General features: G+C 36.6%; 1 protein-coding gene across 3 annotated transcripts in view; it reads right to left on the bottom strand.

Annotated features, from left to right (window-relative positions):
• LOC124368850 (KN motif and ankyrin repeat domain-containing protein 3-like) overlaps window positions 1-19,748 on the bottom strand; it is a 135,117-nt gene that overhangs the window by 51,803 nt on the left and 63,566 nt on the right. The gene's annotated exons all lie outside the window — the stretch shown is intronic.

Consider the following 19,748-nt stretch of genomic DNA (forward strand, 5'->3'; position numbering starts at 1 on the left):
GCTGTACAAACCATTGTGAGCATTGTAATATCAGCAAGTCGACAATAGGTTCAAAAACGTGCACTTAATACTATTTTCGAAGTAAACAACCAACTACCGTTTTACTGATCTTAAATGGTTTCTTTGTTTATTCAGTGTTTAAAAATATAGATATGTCAATAACAGTTATGTACACCGTCACAAAATAAAAATATACATCTCAAGGGGCTTAGCCTATCATAAAAATCTTGAAGCAAAATTGTTATTTTTTTAAAGCCTCGATGAGGCAAGAATATTGATAAATGACTTATATTTTAGTGGACTACATTATCAGAGATGGGGACAAAATAAATATTTTCAACTTTGAAATGTAAACGAGTCATATCAATTAGGTTTGGGGGAAACGACACCAAATATTCCTTTACGATTCTGACAACTAAATACAATGTTTAAAAAATTGAAATTCTCGGTGATCCTCATTCGTTACTTTCCCACAACAATTGCAAAAGAAGTTATTTTGCAAAATGTAATTGTAGTAATACATTTTTGGCTATTGATTATTATAAATGTGTAACCTACTTTGGGTTCATTTTCCGATGACAGCATGTGAATAAAATGGAACGGCTCATTGAATTTCCTGGAATCAAACTTTGACTGAGGTGCAATTGTTTTATGCAAGCAAATCTTGTTTTTTATTAAGGTGTGATTAGATGCAGCCCAAGTTGGAATCCTGTTTGGACCAACGCAGCCAATGTACCTTACATTCAAAGTCGGGATAAGGTCACACATGAAACTGTGCACAATAAAGGTGCGTCGTTGCAGCACATGGTGTAATCGGAATACAGAGCAGGCAATTGGAAATACGTAGGAGATTCCATTATTGCATGTCCCACATCATGACGGCCTGGATAATAACGTAGCACCTACATAAACAGAAATATTGGGAAATTTTTACAACTTACATTTTATGTTGAAGAGTAGGATAAATGAACCGATGTGAACCGGAGTAGTAGACATGATAGCGAGTAATGTAAATTTCTTAGAAATAATGCCAATGACTCATCCTCTTTCCTCACCCATCGCCATCCTATATTTATATATTTAGGTTAAACAACTTCGTTATAATAAATAAAGACGCCTCAATGCAACAGTACAGTAATGAGAAGGCAATGACACAAAACGTCTTATCAAGATAATCTCCTAGCATTATAAAAACCACAATTTACAAAAGTTATTATATAAACATTTATAAAAATAATTTTTGTGTTACCACGCAATGTTCCTGGCAACTGAATAATTCTTCAGCCACAAATATCAAAATATAAATAAACTCTTAATCCTTATTTTTAGAATTCATCGCAAGACTGGTAAGGATCTACCCTAGGCCAAATTAGGCAATTTTAGAACGAATTTGATAAATTTTAGTTATGGAATAAAAATGTATAACTTGTAAACAGCAACACGTCAATAATAAACGGAGTATATAATATTCATGATGCATATATGTTCTCACAACAATCTAACAACCTAGTGACCGATTTCGCCAATTTGCAGTACTAAAACATGTTTCACAACTCATAGTCATACAAAAAGATCATAAATTTACATAAAAGTACACAGATTTTGATACGTTGTAAATTTATCAAAATTGTAGTGCAGTGGGACAGTTGTAGACTCCCCTTAAAATTTGAATAGATTTCCGAAATAAACAAACCTCATTTTGGCCTTTATTTCTCACATTCTGAAAAGCCAAACCCTACTCAAACAAATCTCTCAGCTTTGTGCTTGTTGCGAACGTTACTTCATGTTATTTCATGTATGTATGCTTTTAAATGTTAGTTCATGCATGATTATAATTTAAAACACAATTTGCAAACAAACAGTTAATGTCATCACGATAGGTATGAAATTACATTTTTTTTAACCACGCTCTATTTAGCAACACTGTAGAGAACGAACCGCGTGTGTGTTGGAATAAAAGAGTTATAGACATGAGTTTGAAAAGTAGGCCTATTCATGAACCAGACATTTTAGGTAAACTCTTGTTAAGTGTTTTTCTGACGATTTGGTATTTAGAAACGTCTATGCTAAGCTAAGGTAAATTTTCCAATTGGCACATAAAAGCATCCGTTGGTTTCAGAAAGATTTTGGGATTACAGTACACCCCCCATTTAATAAAACCAAATTAAAAACAATTTAATGCCAATATTATTGTTATTATTCTATTGTGAAACGTGGTATTTCCTGGGTAACAGAAACATCACGCAGTAATAAACTTTGATGTTGTTGCCTGACACAGCAATTTAGTCAGAATATAAAAGTAGGCCTAATGGGATATCGCCTTAATCTATCTGGTCCCTAGTAACCGAAGAAAGTGTTTTCCAAACGCGGTAGAAGTGTTCACAATACTACTTTACAAACACCTTAAGACTATTCGAAAATACTGATGTACTGGCAGAAAAAACTGGGGATAAATTAGAAATTATTCATTCTTATTATACATGTTAAATGAGGTGGTTTGAGTATTCGACTGCTGTAATCATTCAACACAGTTTTGACAAAACTCTGCAGGTGCATTGAAATTTTACAACTGGGATGTATTAAGCATAAAATTCGAGGGGGGTTACTACCGGGGGTCTGGGAGGTATAGAATTTTCCCATATAAAATAGAAGGGTCCGGAGACACCAAAATCGGAGTCCAAATTTTCTTTTTTATGAAACGAACCTAAAAAAGTAAATATTTGGAGAGGAGTCATGATCCCAGTGACCCCTCTAAACCTGCCACTGATTTACAAATCAATAAACTTAGGCTGTGGGCTATAATTTCCCCCAGGCTAATGTGCAAAGTACATATGTATTTCTCTGAACAAAGAGTTAAAATAGTAACTGGGTACTGTCGATTACAATTTTACTACAAGACACGCTATATTGATTCAGAATTCGGACGGGGGGGATTTATTTATTAAAACTGTACTTAGGGAAAACATTTTGTGGAACATGTACCTTGGGTAGAGGGGGGGGAGTTCCTCGTGACCCTTGTTGAGATAATGCCCGTTTTGTGAGGTAAAACTTCTTCCTCATGACACAGTCATTTTCCTTCCGTAATATAAATGGCCGTGTGCAAAAAAATATACCCAAAACACGCATGGAGTTTGTCTGAATAAAACTGATGCGCTTGCAGCGATGGCTCTGGCTGACAATTCATAAACACAATAGACGCCATAGCAGCAAATAACGTAATCGCCGCCACTTCGAGATTGTTCAGCATCAAGTCCAAAGGTGATTTGTGTATTTGCAGTGCCATCTGTGTCATTTCCAAGAGCTATCAATTACACGTCAAGAGCAGCCAATTACACGTCAAGAGCAGCCAATTGCACGTCAAAAGCGTCCGTCGAGTGAGGAGACCAAGTTTATTTATATAACAATTCTTATCGACAGTATTGATTCGACTCTTCGTACTTATCGATAGTATTGATTCGACTCTTCGTACTTATCGACAGTATTGATTCGACTCTTCGTACTTATCGACGATACGACTCTATTTAAATACCTCGGCGTAATTTCAATGACTATTACTGTTAGAACAACTCGGCCATTGTTACTCATTACATTTTGACTGGTGTCAGATTAAATATACTGTGAATATCGTACAGCTCATCTAGAATGCAATTTTATGCTAATCACGATTCCCCTGCTCGTACGTACGTTTTATAACGAGTGCATATATTCTATTTGCCGTTGTAAAATTAAAAAGCATCAAGATCCATTATTAAATGATATTAAGAGACCAGATAATACAGCTTAGTGTGCTGATAAATACGTTCTTTTTATGTCAAGGCCTTGGGTAGTCATGTAATGACGGCTGGTTCTTCTGATGAATGACCGCTGAGCGGACCTGTCCCTGCTTGTCCCTACCTGCCTGGTCTGTTGTTGGCGATGGCTATGCATCCTGGGATTAGTCCCATTATTACACAGCTCAACAATTATAGAATTAATTACAAAGTTGGGAAAATTTAAAAGTAATTGGATCCTTTCAAAGAGGTGCAATTTTGGTCGAGTTTTCTAAAAATTTAATTTCAGAGTAACATACTTTTAGATTTCTTACCTGAAGAGAGAAGATAGAAAAATTTTGGTATAATTTTACGAGGAATTACAGACATTAAAATTGAAATTTTGAGCAATTTTGTGACCGGCTGAAGATACAAATATTATCTGAAAAATACAGACATGAATTATAACTGTAGGATATGACATTTTTGAATAAACATGAAATTATTTTAATAGAAATATCAAATTGTTTAAAACCCGTATTCTTTTATAAATAAAATCATCATTACTTCTAGTCATTTTTCAAAATACATAGGCCTACTGTAAAAAATACATATTTTTACAATCTTCTGTTTTTTTGGTGAGACTGATTATATGACTTTAAATGGCTACATTATTTCTCGTGAAATTAAAAACTATATTTTACCAATTTTGGCTTAAGTATATTTAAAAGGCTATGACTTGCAATATATCATGATCAACAGTATCAAATAAAAATGTTTAAAACGTTAACCCAATTCAAAACCGCGGCGCTTGCAACACCTTGAATCATACTTTTCAAATAAGATATTACGTTAATACCGCCTCAAAAATGGTAATAACAGAGTTGTAAACCAAGTATTTAAATTTAGTGGGGGGGGGGGGTAACTACATTACCACACACGTCATCCGAGGGGGTTATGTTTATATTTACTTTTTTAATAATTAAAGGTACAGTATGTTTGAAACATGAGGACCAAAACTTCTATAACTGTTGAATTGTGTTATAAAAACAAGCGTTTCTTATACTTTCAGGCCTGTGTCTCATCTATGCACGTACTGTACTGTGTAACAGTGAACTCATAGATCTATAGAAACAATACAATGTTTATTAAGGGCCCGCCGGTATGTCCTGTTACGAGTACGTTCTGTCAGGCCCTTCGATATTCCATCTTGTCAATTCATTTACCCTACTCTTACACATGAAAATCATGATTGTATAGTACGCTTGAAGTAATAAGGAGGGCTAAGATCAGGTCAGACATTTATACAATACGAAACATTACTATACACAATAAACAATAACAAGAAAAGGAGGTTCTGACTACAAATCAAAATTACGACTATGGCGATTAGTGGCGCACTCAGAAACCTTCTCTGGGGGGGGGGGTCCGGAACATCGGTGAGTCGGGGGTATGTAAAACCCTCCAGATCAGTAGAGGGGAAATGTTTGAAATGTTAGGTCCTAAAATCATTATTTTATAGTACTTCTGAACTAATTGAGGAGGGCTAAGATCATGTCAGACATTTATACAATACGAAACATTACTATACACAATAAACAATAACAAGAAAAGAGGATCTGACTACAAATAAAAATTACGACTAAGGCCACACAAATTGTATTGTCGGGTATGTTCCTGAACGGAAATGCTGTTTCAGGGGGTTTCGTTCAGATCCTATGCAAATCTAATGGTAATGAATCGGGGCACTTGGTGTTATTTAAACGTTTTAATCGTAAATGCGTGAAATATAGCTGCATTTTTATTTAAATTGTTTATGTTTATTATACTGAAAGTTTATTTTTTATAAAATTGTGCCTTTGTCAGAAAATTACTTTTTTTCCGGACGGTGTGGCCCCGTCTAATACGTCACTGGTTTAGGTTTAACGACGTTTTAACGGGGACGAGGAATCAAAGTGGTTGCCAAAACACTGGGGTGTCCCTGATACTAAAGCCAGTTCGATACCAAATACTCTATTGTATGAATCTAGTCTGCGAAAGTGATCTGCGGAATATGATTGATCGGGCTGGTTTGAATTCAGTCAACAACCATTTTGTACCTAATCAGTCTACCTCGTACATACCCAAAATAATATGGTTCGTTTAAAACGAGTCTACATACTTACAAAATGAAGGGCTCAGGGGAAGAAGGGGGCAAGTCAGTTTTTTGTAGATATTACAGGAAACTGATTTTTAAGTTTTAAGATCGAAATCTCTATATAAAATTTGAGTTTTCTTAATTTTTTTAGATTCTTTTATACAGTTTTATCTTAAATCTACAAAATTTTATAGGTTAGATTGTCTTACCTTCCTTGATTTTTTAAAAAAATTAACATAAATTGTTTATAAACTCCATATTTACACGTTATAAAGGGGGTAAGTCATAGAAAATTAAATGGATGTCCAGGGAAAAAAAAGAGTTAAGTCATCTACTACACAAAGTGATTTTTTGTTAACACCTGTTTTAATTGTTAAAAAAACTATTACAAACTAAATATTCATGACATTCTGCAACTTTCTCAGCTTCTCTACTTGTATGGCAAGTTTTCTAAGTACTCTCTAGCTTCTCTTTCGCAGAACCTGGACAAGTGCTTCACATCTTCATACTTTGCCTTGGGTATCGGTATCAAATCTATAAATGTAACAAAAACTGTAATGTAGAGATGTTAAATTAATTACAATTCAATTTATATAAATGAATACAATTAATTACATTATTTTTATTTTATACAATTTTAATTTAACACTAACCATTTACATTGAAAAAAATCAACTGAGTGGTTCAGAATGTTTTCTAAATTATCCCTCCCTCTCCATATCCTTACTCTTTATAATTTCTTATTACAAGAACATAGAAAAATACAGTTCATAAAAAAATAAAAATAATACTGTGTTAAATAGAATATTATTGTCGTTTTGTTGATTAAAGCACGATAACATTAGAGCCTTCACTCAAACACTTATTCTAATACTAAGCTTCTTAAATTAATAACGTTATAAGACCTACCTTCATATAGATAATCTGGAAGAATGAATTCGTTGTCTGCCAAGTTCCTTCGTTTTTTCACTTGTCGGTTACAAACCACTGCAGAAATCAAAATGCCCACTGTAGGAGCTTCGATGAAAGATGAAACGAGGATGAGTTCCAGTTATCTTAAGTTCTCTTATTGGCCTGGATTTGAAGGGGCACTTGTTAACATACATGCTATTGAGAAGTCCAGACCAGTTCCGAAACATTGATTGCTTTACTTCTACAACGTCAAAGGGTCGAGGCTTAACCCTGGCTTGCCTGAACACATCTGCCCATTGGCTTGGTAGCTCGACTCTAGTCTTTTGCTTAATAAACTCCCATATTTTTATCTGTCTCCATGTAGGAGTGACCTCTTATGGGGAAACAAACAATGATTTCATCAAATCTGTGTTGCTCATGTACCAGTTGGTGAAGGAATCTAAAAACATTCCAGTTCCTGTTTTTGCCCTCCACATGAATCGGAAAAAAAATGCGCAGTCGTCTAACATTGGGATCTAGAAAGTTATATACAAAAATCGTGAATCATGGAGCAAACCTCGTCACTGCCTTTGCTACCAACAGTCTGTGGATACGTATAAAAAAACGCTGGTTCCAGTGGATAAAATGTGAATGTTAAAGGTATAAACTGACAGCTGGCGTCTATAGTACACATCATTTGTCGACAAGTTGGGGACTGGCAGATTTTTCTGGAAATCAAAGCAAATTGCCTCAAGGTCTTCATTTTTTTTCTGCTAATGAGCTTTGCAATCCTTTTTCGTTCATAGAACCTTTCAGCTTTTTTCTTATGAACTGTGTTCTCAATACGCAAGCGTTTTAGTTCAGTATCCTTTTGCTCTATTTGATCGGTGTCTGTATTTACATTTAAATGTAATTTTTCTGCTTCTAAGATTTTTGATTTTTGCAATGTACTCATCGCATGTGCCACAAGTGTCCATGCGGGGGATAGCCAAATGATATATTAAATTCTGTGGAGAAAATTGTACGGTATGTTTCATAGGACACTTTTATATTTTCATGCTTAATACAGAACATATCAAACATTTTTTTTATGTTTAATTCTTCTGGTAAATATATTTTGTTGGACTGTGACAGGGTTGTAGTGGCCTTTTCTGCCCTTGAAAGACCCTATATGTTCTACTATAGCTGTTTTGGCTTCTTCTGAAAGTTTATTAGGCCTTACATTGTGCTTACCTCGACCGTCTCGGGGTGCCTTACCTTCTTTTTTAAGACCTCTTTGGAGGATTTGTAGTTTTTTTCTTTCCAATTCCGTGAATTGAACGAAATGCTTGCTGGCAAACCTGTACTTCCTTTACTGTTTCATCACACAAAAATCTGACTCTGTAAGAATAGGTTTGCATCACGAAAATTAGCTTCATCTTCAGCTAAACGAGGGCGCCTGTTTTGTATTTGTTGCACAGAAATAAGCCCACAAAGATAAGTATTTTGTTCGTCAACAGAATTCATTAAATTAAAATTCAAACAAAATACTTTTTCCGGCAATGTTGTGGGACATTTTCAAAGCATTTGAGATGTTTACATTGGCAATCAGGCCCCTGGAGTATGGCTCTGAAGGTTCAACTTCTTATTCGCATCACTTAAACGTCCAAAATTGTTTTCTCTTCTTCGTATTTTTCACTTCATTCACTGCACTATGCTCTTCATACTCACTTTCACTCTCCATTATTCACCACAAAAGATTTTAAAAACTGCAAAAGAACACTATTACAACAGCAGAACATTAAAACATAACCTCAAAATCAACTACACTGACGGATCAATACTGGAGAACAATCAATATTACAGATACGAAAAGCCTGCAGACGATTTCCTGTTTACTTCGCCAGCTGACTTGCCCCCTTCTTAGCCTGAAGCGCTCAGACTTACCTCCTTTATAACCTGTATGGATATTTTTTAAATACGATTTTAAACTAACTAGCCTCTTTCTTCTCCTGTATAATTTTAACACGAGGTAGCTACTTATCTGACCTATCCGCTGGTATAGCAAACTAAAAAAAAAAAAAAAAATTGACTTGCCCCCTTCTTCCCCTGAGCCCTTCAAATTCATCTCGTAGACACATTTAGACGTTCACAACACTACATAAATTCGAAATAAGTTTAAAATGTAGTAACTGTTAAAACATTTTAACTTTTAACAATGTGTCTCAGTGAAACCCGAGTTTATACCTTATCTCATGTTGAATTGATTAAATTATTTTAACATAAAACCATTCATTCGGTAGGAAACAACCCAATGCACATGTAAAAGGTAGTATGCAAGTTTGCACAAGGAACTTGTTCCTTATCAACATACTTAGTGCGATGATTTATTTTCGTGCTGACAAATTTTTTTTCAGAAACATTTTCAAAGTTTCTAAATTTGGAATGCGCTTTAAACTAAGTAGTCATTAAACTTTCTTTGAGCTGGATTCCTAAAAGTACCTACGAAGCTAATCCAGCCTTGAAGCACACATAATGGCTACTTGTTATTTTTTTATGTACCTCTAGAAGTTATTTTGTTAAATTGGGTAAGAAGGTTACAAAAATATACGTTGATTCAAATAAACACAGCGTCAACGAGAATAAGTGCAAAAGTATGGTAGTTACTAATCAAAGAAGTTTACGTATTAAAGTATTAAGTATAATTAGATCCAAAAGATATTTGTTTCCTCGTCTATACGTGTTTTAACTAAAAAAAAAATACTTAGGTGTTTTGTTAGGTGGTAACAGAAAACGATATTTGCTTGTGCAGGTTGGTTCATGTTGTAGTGAAATTTAAAGCCTCAAGTAATTAATAAACGGGGCTCAGCAAACTTCATAAGTGTATAATTTTTGTATAAGTGTTATTTTCGTATGAAACCCCTTTCATAATACAAACGGTCACACAGGCCCAAATAGGACTCTTTAATTGAGGGATTAAGTGCCGGTAATTGGAATAAAAAATTAGGAACACATACAGATTCGATCGTCTAGTTACCAATCTCTGACCGAGTAATGGACAGTAAAATCTCCTCTTAAAAATCAAAACCTTTATGACGAAAAACCAAAATATTGGGAAAAGAGGTACTCTAAGATGAGGAAGTAATATATTATATATTGTGACAAACTGTATTGTTATTGGCTATCAAGAACAGGAAGTTTGCTTGAAAATTAAAAAAGCTCTACATAAATAGCCAGGAAAAGTCTACGTTATATAGGACGGCATATTCAAAATTGTAGGACACAAGGCTAAAACAACTGCACGCGAAGAATTCGATTGGGCGTATAACAATGCATTTGTACAAACAAATTCCATAAATAATTACAACTCCAAATCCGAACGCGCTTGATGTTGTAAAACATTTCTTTTAAAGCTAGCATACTTACAGCCCCATTAAATAATAAATTTTGTCCCCAAAACTTAAATAAATGTAATTTGTTAGGATAAGTATACTCTTTGAAATGAAAAAGTAAAAAGCGATAGGATGCATATAAAAAAGTGCGTAAAAGCGTATTAAGTTTAACATCGTTCTCATGGGGTAAAACTGGAAGGAATCTCCGAGGACAGGTGACGTTCTCCAGCAAGACAACCACCAACCTCACACTGCTCAACTCGTGAAAACCATCGACAAAATGGACTGTGAGGGACGACGCCTCATCTCCCTTATGAGGTAACATTCATGGAATCTCAGAGGAGAGGTGAAGTTGTGCAGCAAGACAACCACCAACCTCACACTGCTCAACTCGTGAAGCCATCGACAAAATGGACTGTGAGGTGGACGCCTCATCCCTCTTACAGTCTTGATTTGGAGGCATTACGTGGGAAGAAGTTCCGGGACGATGAGGATGTCAAAACATTTGTAAGAAATTAGCCTTAAACACCAAGACATAAATATGATTTTCACACGGTATAAAAACGTATAACCTGTTGCGACAAGTCCATTGTGGGGGTTATGTTGGAAAGCAGGAAGATTCAAGTTTTGAAAAAATAAATGGTTTTCTTTTCCAGACAAATTCATGTTTTTAATTATCGAATGTCCTTATTTCACACAGAGATTCAACGAGTATAACAATAGAACAAGTCCACCGGTTTTCAACCCAGATACCTCATTCTTGTGGGAGAGGAGAAATGTGCAACTGAATAACTGTATAGCATTAACCTCCGACCAACATTTAGCACTGGAAAGATCGGAATCCATCCTTCTGAATGTTTCATTTAAGTGGACAGGGGAGTGGCTCGGCAGCAACTGTACAGCATAAGCGGAAACATGAATTAACTGAGAAAATTGCTATTATAATCGGCTTAGTACAACACAAAGAGAATCGAGTTCAAACAACTTCCTTGGGGTACGCCAAGTCTTTAAATTTCCCAGGGAGTAAAACATTCACTTTTGGCATTTAGACGTCTTGCAACTTGTCTTTCTAGTACGGAAAGAACCAGTTCAAAATAATTCTGGATTTATGAAGCATAAATTTAACCAACAGTGTACACCTACATAACCAATTAGCAACTATAAAACTAGCTTATATTATTAGGTATTATTATTCAAGAACATTACTACGCGTTAGGAAATATAACTTACAGCTAACAATAATTATATGTCTTTGAATTGAAACTTATAATAATTAAATATAGTTCAATTTATAAGTTTCGGGGAGATTATTCAGATGAGGAATACCCTCTCGGAGTCCACCTGTGGCGTTTATTTAGATGAATTTACCTATATTTTAATTCACAATTTAAAAAAGCTACTTTTTGATAAAATTAAGTTGTAATCAAAATTCAAGGCTACATAAAGATCTATATTACGGATATAGTTATTATATGTAGAAGTCATTGTTCTTTTACGAAGTCACTACTCTACAAAAGTATTTTTATCCCTTGGGGAACGGTCCCTGCGTTTAGTCAATTCTTCGCCAGCCCTGCTATTGTAACCATAGAGCATGTGTAGTGCCAATTTCAATGGATTCCGGCCGTTTCTGTCCATTAGCTACTTGTGGTGACCACGTGGTCGCAGGGACGTATCCGCGGGGGGGAGGGGGGCGTGAGAGATGTATCCTACTCCCAAGATATTAAAATTTAAGAGTAATAACGTTTTATGCTTAAACGTTTTCCTGTTTTTAGCTGTACATTTTATACTGCACAATTTAAATGTTACTTCATTAATAATAAAAAAATAACTAAAGGCCTACGTGTACTAACATTAGATACAGATTATGAATGTACCCACTATTATCCCCCGTCAAAATGGTATTCTAGACACGCCCCTGTCTCGTCATGGCCTTAGCTCACCTTTTCAGACAAGACTCGAGTATTGTAGTCCCAGTGATATTTAATTATAATAAGCTCACTTACATGTGTTTCAACAGTTAACTACGTGATTTCACGGTTTTATAGACCACCCGGCTGTTCCCAAAACCAGATTTACAAGTACTGTCAAACAAGAAATTACGTAGAGTCGAGTAAAGGGCGTTTATGAATGAACCAGAAGTGCCTTTATAAAAATAAACAGTAATTTTCTTACTCCTCAACATCGATGTTTAAGAATAGAAACAATGAACGGTCATTGTAATTATAAATTGAAAAGTCCTAGTTACTTTTAGCTGCCAATTATGGGCTGACCTATCCGTCATGCGCCCTCTTCTTCCCTGGCGGCTTAGCATTTTTAGTGAAATAGCGAGCGTCCGGTACCAAAATGTTTCAAATTTATTTGGCAATTAAATAAGACATTCTAACATCTCTCATAATATGATCTTCAACTCGAGTTCACGTAAGCTCTTTTTCCTAACTTGATTTTTTACTTCTATTTTATATAATAATATACTCCAAGGCTTATTAAATTGTTGCTAATACAATTGAAAATTAATAAATTGTTTAGTTTTTATGTTATGAACTCGACATGTCTCGTTTTATATTTGTATAAACTATTTGCTCTAGGGGTTATTTGGTAAACTTGGTCAGGGACCAGTTGTATTTTCTCTTCCTGATACTGAGGCAGATAGTTGCTGAGGGACTTCACGAGAATTCGTCACCAGTTCCTGCTGAAGATCGACATTCCACTACGAAACCTACCGTAAAATCATCTGCAAGTCGTGACCTCTCTTTCCCTTTTACCTTATACATCAATCTTCTAAGTTTCATTATTTATAAGCCATAGAACTCAAAACTTGTCTGCAAATTTGTGTACACTTTAATATCTGATGGCCTCTACGGCATTTGTACTCAAACCCTGTAGAATTTTATCCTGTTACGTGATAGTCACGATAGTATAATGCAGATAGTAGAGATATCGAGGGATGGCTTACATTCGTCGCCATCAGAGCGAGGCCGCCGCATCGGCACTGATGGCTGGAGGCATTGGTAGATAAGATAAGATAGGATCGTTATCCGACCCCCATTCTTGTAAAACAAGGTAAATTACACTTTGGTATACCGGACTTTGCAAGGTTTGGTGATATGGTTAACAAAATTGTCCCCAAGGAAGTAAAATTACAAGGGACATAACAATAACAAAATGTTCGTATATAAAACCAGCAGAGATGTTATCTTTTTTTTTATAGAGTTTGTGAATTACTGCTGAATTAAAATTGGTGCCCCGTGTTTGGTGCTTAAAACTAGGATTTCCCGTTTCTGGTGACTTAAGACAGGGCAACGAAATGCGCGAGTGTTATGGCAGTATAAGTTTGATATAGGTTTTTAATATGGCCTTTTCATTATAGTATTTTATTCTTTCCTTTACAATTGTACAATATGCAATAATTACTTAACATAACATTCTATTCCATTCATTATTGCTGTATATGCTGTCTAAATAAAGTAATATTTTCTCCTTTTTAAACTTTTTTGGGAATGAATAACTTATGATGTTCAAAACCATGTTCAATTGGAAATTTTAGAAGAGTCCTCTCTTTGTTATCCTATAAAGGGGAAAGGCGAGTACCTTAATATTTTAAAATGAAAACTCCAATTTTTTACATGTTAAATGACAAAATAAAGAAAGCTTACGTCACGTTCTAAAACGATATACAGTACATATCTATACAAGTGTGAATACTCAAGAGCTCTTAAAAAGGACTCTTCACATGAGGGTTAGATTAATGGTGTATAATTCTATCCTGACTTGTTTGGTCACAGTAAATTCGCCATAAGTGGCTTTAAACGAACTTTCTTGGTTTACTGTATGTAAATTACATACATTGGTAACGTGATATATCACATTATTAATCTTCTCAAAGGAAAAATAAAAAATAATGCCAACCCTCAAGTTCAACTTTCAAAGGAGTTGTTCAGTAATGTAAAGCAAAATGAACATTCAAACTCACACGCGCATATGCGCTATATAAAAAAATCTTGATTTTAAATTTAGTTGAGTGACGTTACACAGGATTGTTTATTACACTCATTACTAGCCCAAGTTATAAATATTACTCTGCCTCATTTATGTGGTATTTTGTTGAGTGACGCTACACGGGATTGTTTATTACACTCATTACTAGCCCAAGTTATAAATATTACACTGCCTCATTTATGTGGTATTTTGTTGAGTGACGTTACACGGGATTGTTTATTACACTCATTTCTAGCCCAAGTTATAAATATTATACTGCCTCATTTATGTGGTATTTTGTTGAGTGACGTTACACGGGATTGTTTATTACACTCATTTACTAGCCCAAGTTATAAATATTACTCTGCCTCATTTATGTGGTATTTTGTTGAGTGACGTTACACGGGATTGTTTATTACACTCATTACTAGCACAAGTTATAAATATTACTCTGCCTCATTTATGTGGTATTTTGTTGAGTGACGCTACACGGGATTGTTTATTACACTAATTTCTAGTCCAAGTTATAAATATTATACTGCCTCATTTATGTGGTATTTTGTTGAGTGACGCTACACGGGATTGTTTATTACACTCATTTTGTTGAGTGACGTTACACGGGATTGTTTATTACACTCATTACTAGCCCAAGTTATAAATATTACTCTGCCTCATTTATGTGGTATTTTGTTGAGTGACGCTACACGGGATTGTTTATTAAACTCATTTCTAGCCCAAGTTATAAATATTACACTGCCTCATTTATGTGGTATTTTGTTGAGTGACGTTACACGGGATTGTTTATTACACTCATTACTAGCCCAAGTTATAAATATTACTCTGCCTCATTTATGTGGTATTTTGTTGAGTGACGTTACACGGGATTGTTTATTACACTCATTACTAGCCCAAGTTATAAATATTACTTTGCCTCATTTATGTGGTATTTTGTTGAGTGACGCTACACGGGATTGTTTATTACACTAATTTCTAGTCCAAGTTATAAATATTATACTGCCTCATTTATGTGGTATTTTGTTGAGTGACGTTACACGGGATTGTTTATTACACTCATTACTAGCCCAAGTTATAAATATTACTCTGCCTCATTTATGTGGTATTTTGTTGAGTGACGCTACACGGGATTGTTTATTACACTAATTTCTAGCCCAAGTTATAAATATTATACTGCCTCATTTATGTGGTATTTTGTTGAGTGACGTTACACGGGATTGTTTATTACACTCATTACTAAGCCCAAGTTATAAATATTACTCTGCCTCATTTATGTGGTATTTTGTTGAGTGACGCTACACGGGATTGTTTATTACACTCATTACTAGCCCAAGTTATAAATATTACTGCCTCATTTATGTGGTATTTTGTTGAGTGACGCTACACGGGATTGTTTATTACACTAATTTCTAGTCCAAGTTATAAATATTATACTGCCTCATTTATGTGGTATTTTGTTGAGTGACGTTACACGGGATTGTTTATTACACTCATTACTAGCCCAATTTATAAATATTACTCTGCCTCATTTACGTGGTATTTTTTGAGTGACGCTACACGGGATTGTTTATTACACTAATGTAAGTTATAAATATTATACTAAGTTTTAGTTATACACGGGATTGTATTACATATGTTAGTTTAAATTTGTATGAGGTTAAGTGGTTTGCAGAGGACTTGTATACTGCATTATAATGTCGCCTCTAATAAAGTCATTTTTAAAAGAGTTCGGGTTAGTTCAGACATATTTAAGATTGCAGGCGGATGGATATCTGTAATGTTTGCTTTAGCTAATCTTTAAAGCTGCATTTTCCAAAAGACAGGTTCTGTTGTTGAGGATTAGAACGGGTAGCACAGCCTAAACTAGTGTTAATCTGTACCTCCTAGCTTGTAGAGGCTAATAACTAAATTACAAATTTTACCAATGGAGTAACTAAGAGGGCGATGGGGGTGTATACCCAAAGGGCCATAACAGCCACCCAACTTGTTTTAAATACAGTAGATAATGGTTTAAATTTGAATTAAGCTTATATAATTTATTCATTTTTATTCCAAACACCCCCCCCCCCCGGTGTGGCGTGCTGTTTAGATTTATGCCCCCTTCTCAAAGCCAAATACCAGTTACGCTACTGTTATAGTGTATGATTAGGTGCAACGTAAGCTGAAGTCGACCGTCCTGGGTATGACGTTAAAACTGCCTCTTCCCACCTAAACCATTTCCTAATTCCTACCAAATCCCCCTCCCAGGTCTTTTAAGTACCCGTCCTCTGACCGTTCCAGTGCATGGCTCGCTGGGAGTGCTTAAGCCGGCACTAGATGCCCTATCTGGTGTCGGTGAGAGCTGATGTGAGCTTGTCTCTGCCGAGGCGTAAGTCATGTACTGGTTCAGAAGCCAGCCACTTCGGTCCTTGGTCAGGAAGTGTTCAGTAGGCAGGGGTGTCGGAGCCCCTGTTGCCACGTGCGAGTCCAAGTTGTGCGCGTATTCCCGACTTGGTAATCGATGGAAACCGGGCCTCGGGGAACTGAGGTAGGGTTGTCCCCCCAAGCTACGGTCTGTGGGGACACCCGAGGGCATGCCCGCTCCCGGTGAATCGGCCCGCACTACTAAACACGATGCGCTGGTGACCTTATCTATGGATATTACAACCACACACCACCCTTAGGGCAAGAATTTGGAGAAAGAGATCCTAATGATCCAGAGAAAAAGCGACAGTTGTCAGATTCTGAAAATGAATCATATATAAAACAAAGGAAAGTGGAAGAAAAAAGTAAGAGCTGAAAATATGAACGTTCCAACTCCACTATATCTAATCGTTAGTCACAAGGATGAGGGCAAAACTCTAACGAAGGTTAGTCCTTTCCTTATTAACAAAGCTTTTGTTTCCTCAGGCGGTCAACCTAAAGCTGTGAGCAAATTAAGGAATGGAACTATCTTGGTGGAGGCTGCGAACACATCCAAGCCAAAAAATTCCTTCAGATGACGAGTTTTTTCGATCAGGTGGAAGTCGTTCGTTCAACCGCACTCCTCACTGAACACCTCCAAGGGATCGTCTTCTGCCGTGACCTGATGGAGTGTAGTGAGGAAGAAATCAAGGACGAGCTACAATTGCGAAATGGTAACCGATGTGGTCAGGATGCTTCGGACGGAGAATGGGAGAAAGGTCCCTACTCCTGGTCTATATCCTGACCTTTGCATTTCCCCAACCGCCAAAAAACTATTAAGGCTGGATATTTATCCCTGACTGTACGGCCTTACTTCAAAAAATCCGCAACGGTGTTTCCGTTGCCAGAGATTCGGGCACTCTACTAAGACGTGCTCGGGCCCTGAGACATGTTTCCCGTTGCGGCGATGAAGGCCACCAAGAAGACGGATGCAAGAACGACGTCAGATGCGTGAACTGCAAGGGTAAACACGCGGGCGACCTCTAAGGAATGCAGAGTTTACTTAGAGGAAAAGGAAGTTTTGAAGATTGTTACTCTAGACAAACTTTCCTTCAATGAAGCCCGCAAAGAGTATAGGAGAAGAATCGCTCCAACCCCTAAAAAGGGAGTCTCGTACTCCGAAGCTGCTTCAGCCCCAGTCCAATCCACACAGTGCCCGTCATGTACCGCCTTGGAGGTTATGGTACTCAACTTAACAGAGCAGGTTGCTGCTTTGGTTAAGCAGCTTGCAGCCGGTACCGGACAACATCCGTTGGCATCCAGTAATCCTTCCCAAGCAGTCCACACGCCCCATATTAAGTCCAACACACAAACTCAAGCTCGCCCAACAGCTACTTCTACTTTCAGAGACAAGGTTCAACAAAATAAGAGAAAACCCGCCTTGTCTTTGGAAGAGAGGAAAAAACTCGCCGACAAATTAAAAAAATAACATACAAACAAAATCAGAAACTAGATCTAAATTCCTAGTAAAAAAAGACTAATCCATCCTCGTCCAGATCCTCACAATTATCGCTTGATGATGATATGGTTGAGGACCCTTTGGAGATGCAGACGGAGTTCCAAACTGTTCATGGTAACTTCCGTCCTGTGTCTAAGCAAAGAAAAAAAATTACGATGAATTAGCACAAAATAAATTATATAGTATTAATATATGCTGTTACAATGGAATATTAATGGTTTGAGAAGCCACTTTGAAGACTTAAAATTACTTATAAATACAAGAAAACCTAAATTTATTTGCCTACAAGAGACAAAATTGTCTCCTCATACTCGATTCAAACAAAAATGGTTATGACATCTTTCGCTTAGATCATCACCAAACAAATTGCCTGTGGAGGTGTGGCTATTCTAGCAGATTCTTCTGTTAATGCTAGAGCCTTGAACATCGTCACAAACCTCCAGGCAGTAGCAGTTTCAATCGACGTTCCTTTTAAATTAACCATCTGCTCCATATATATTCCACCTTCCCCTTTTGATTTATCTCTTGATGATCTACGTGACCTGTACAGCCAACTCCCTTCTCCTTTCTTGATGGTTGGTGATTTCAATGCACACCATCGCTCTTGGGGTTCCAGCCATTCTGATCGGAGGGGTAACATGGTTGCGGGATTGTGGGATGAAGTGACAGCGGTCGTTCTCAATGACGAGTCGGCCACTTACATGTGCCCTAGGACTGGCATATGGTCGGCAATCGACCTGTCAATCTGCAGTCCGGTCGTGGCAACTCGAGTGGCATTGGTCCGTACTTCCCGACCTGTCAGGGAGTGACCATGCGCCCATTGCCGTGGCTTTTCAATCCTTTCCGTCTTCGACAGGCAGGTGTCCCAGGTGGAAAATTAAGAGGGCTGACTGGAACGAGTACAAAAAGAACATGGTTTCTCAAACTAGTAATATCGAACTAAACGACATAAATACAGCCACTGAATTATTTACATGTAATATTATAACATCCGCAGAGCGGAGCATTCCAAAATCCTCAGGTTCACCAAACAAACGCCAGGTTTTCTTGGTGGTCTGAAGAATGTTCGGCGGCTCTAAAGGAACGTCGAAAATGTTTAAGACAGTTCAACAGATCACAGAATGAAGAAAATTTAAGTAGGTACAGAAGAGCACGGGCAAAAGCAAGACAGGTTTTTAGACAGAGACGGCGGCAGTCCTGGTTGGACTACACAGATCTAATAAAACGAACAACTCCTGCATCTGATGTTTTGGAGGAAGCTTCGATCTGTTTGCTGCAAGACCCCCCCACCTTCTCTTATTGCTCTGAAAAATGGTACCGATGTGGTAACTGATCCCTTGACAGTTTCCAATTTACTCGGCTCACATTTTTGCGGAAATTTCAAAAACGTCATCTTACAATAGGGAGTTTCAAAATTTCAAAACAAATACAGAAAGACATCCTCTAAATTTAAATATCAATAACAACTCTCCTTTAAAACCTTCCCTTTACCATTGATGAACTTGATTCATCACTAAAGGCGACATCAAATTCTGCTCCAGGTCCCGATAACATACATTTATGCTATGTTGCGGAACCTGACGGAGGATGGAAAACAAGATCTTCTGAAATTATATAATAGAATATATTTAGAAAACACATTCCCTAATTCTTGGCGTCGCTCACACATTATCGCTCTCCAAAAAACCCGGCCAAGATAGAACTTCTCC

This window comes from Homalodisca vitripennis, chromosome X (genome assembly GCF_021130785.1).
Source record: "Homalodisca vitripennis isolate AUS2020 chromosome X, UT_GWSS_2.1, whole genome shotgun sequence".
Taxonomy (NCBI): Eukaryota; Metazoa; Arthropoda; class Insecta; order Hemiptera; family Cicadellidae; genus Homalodisca; species Homalodisca vitripennis.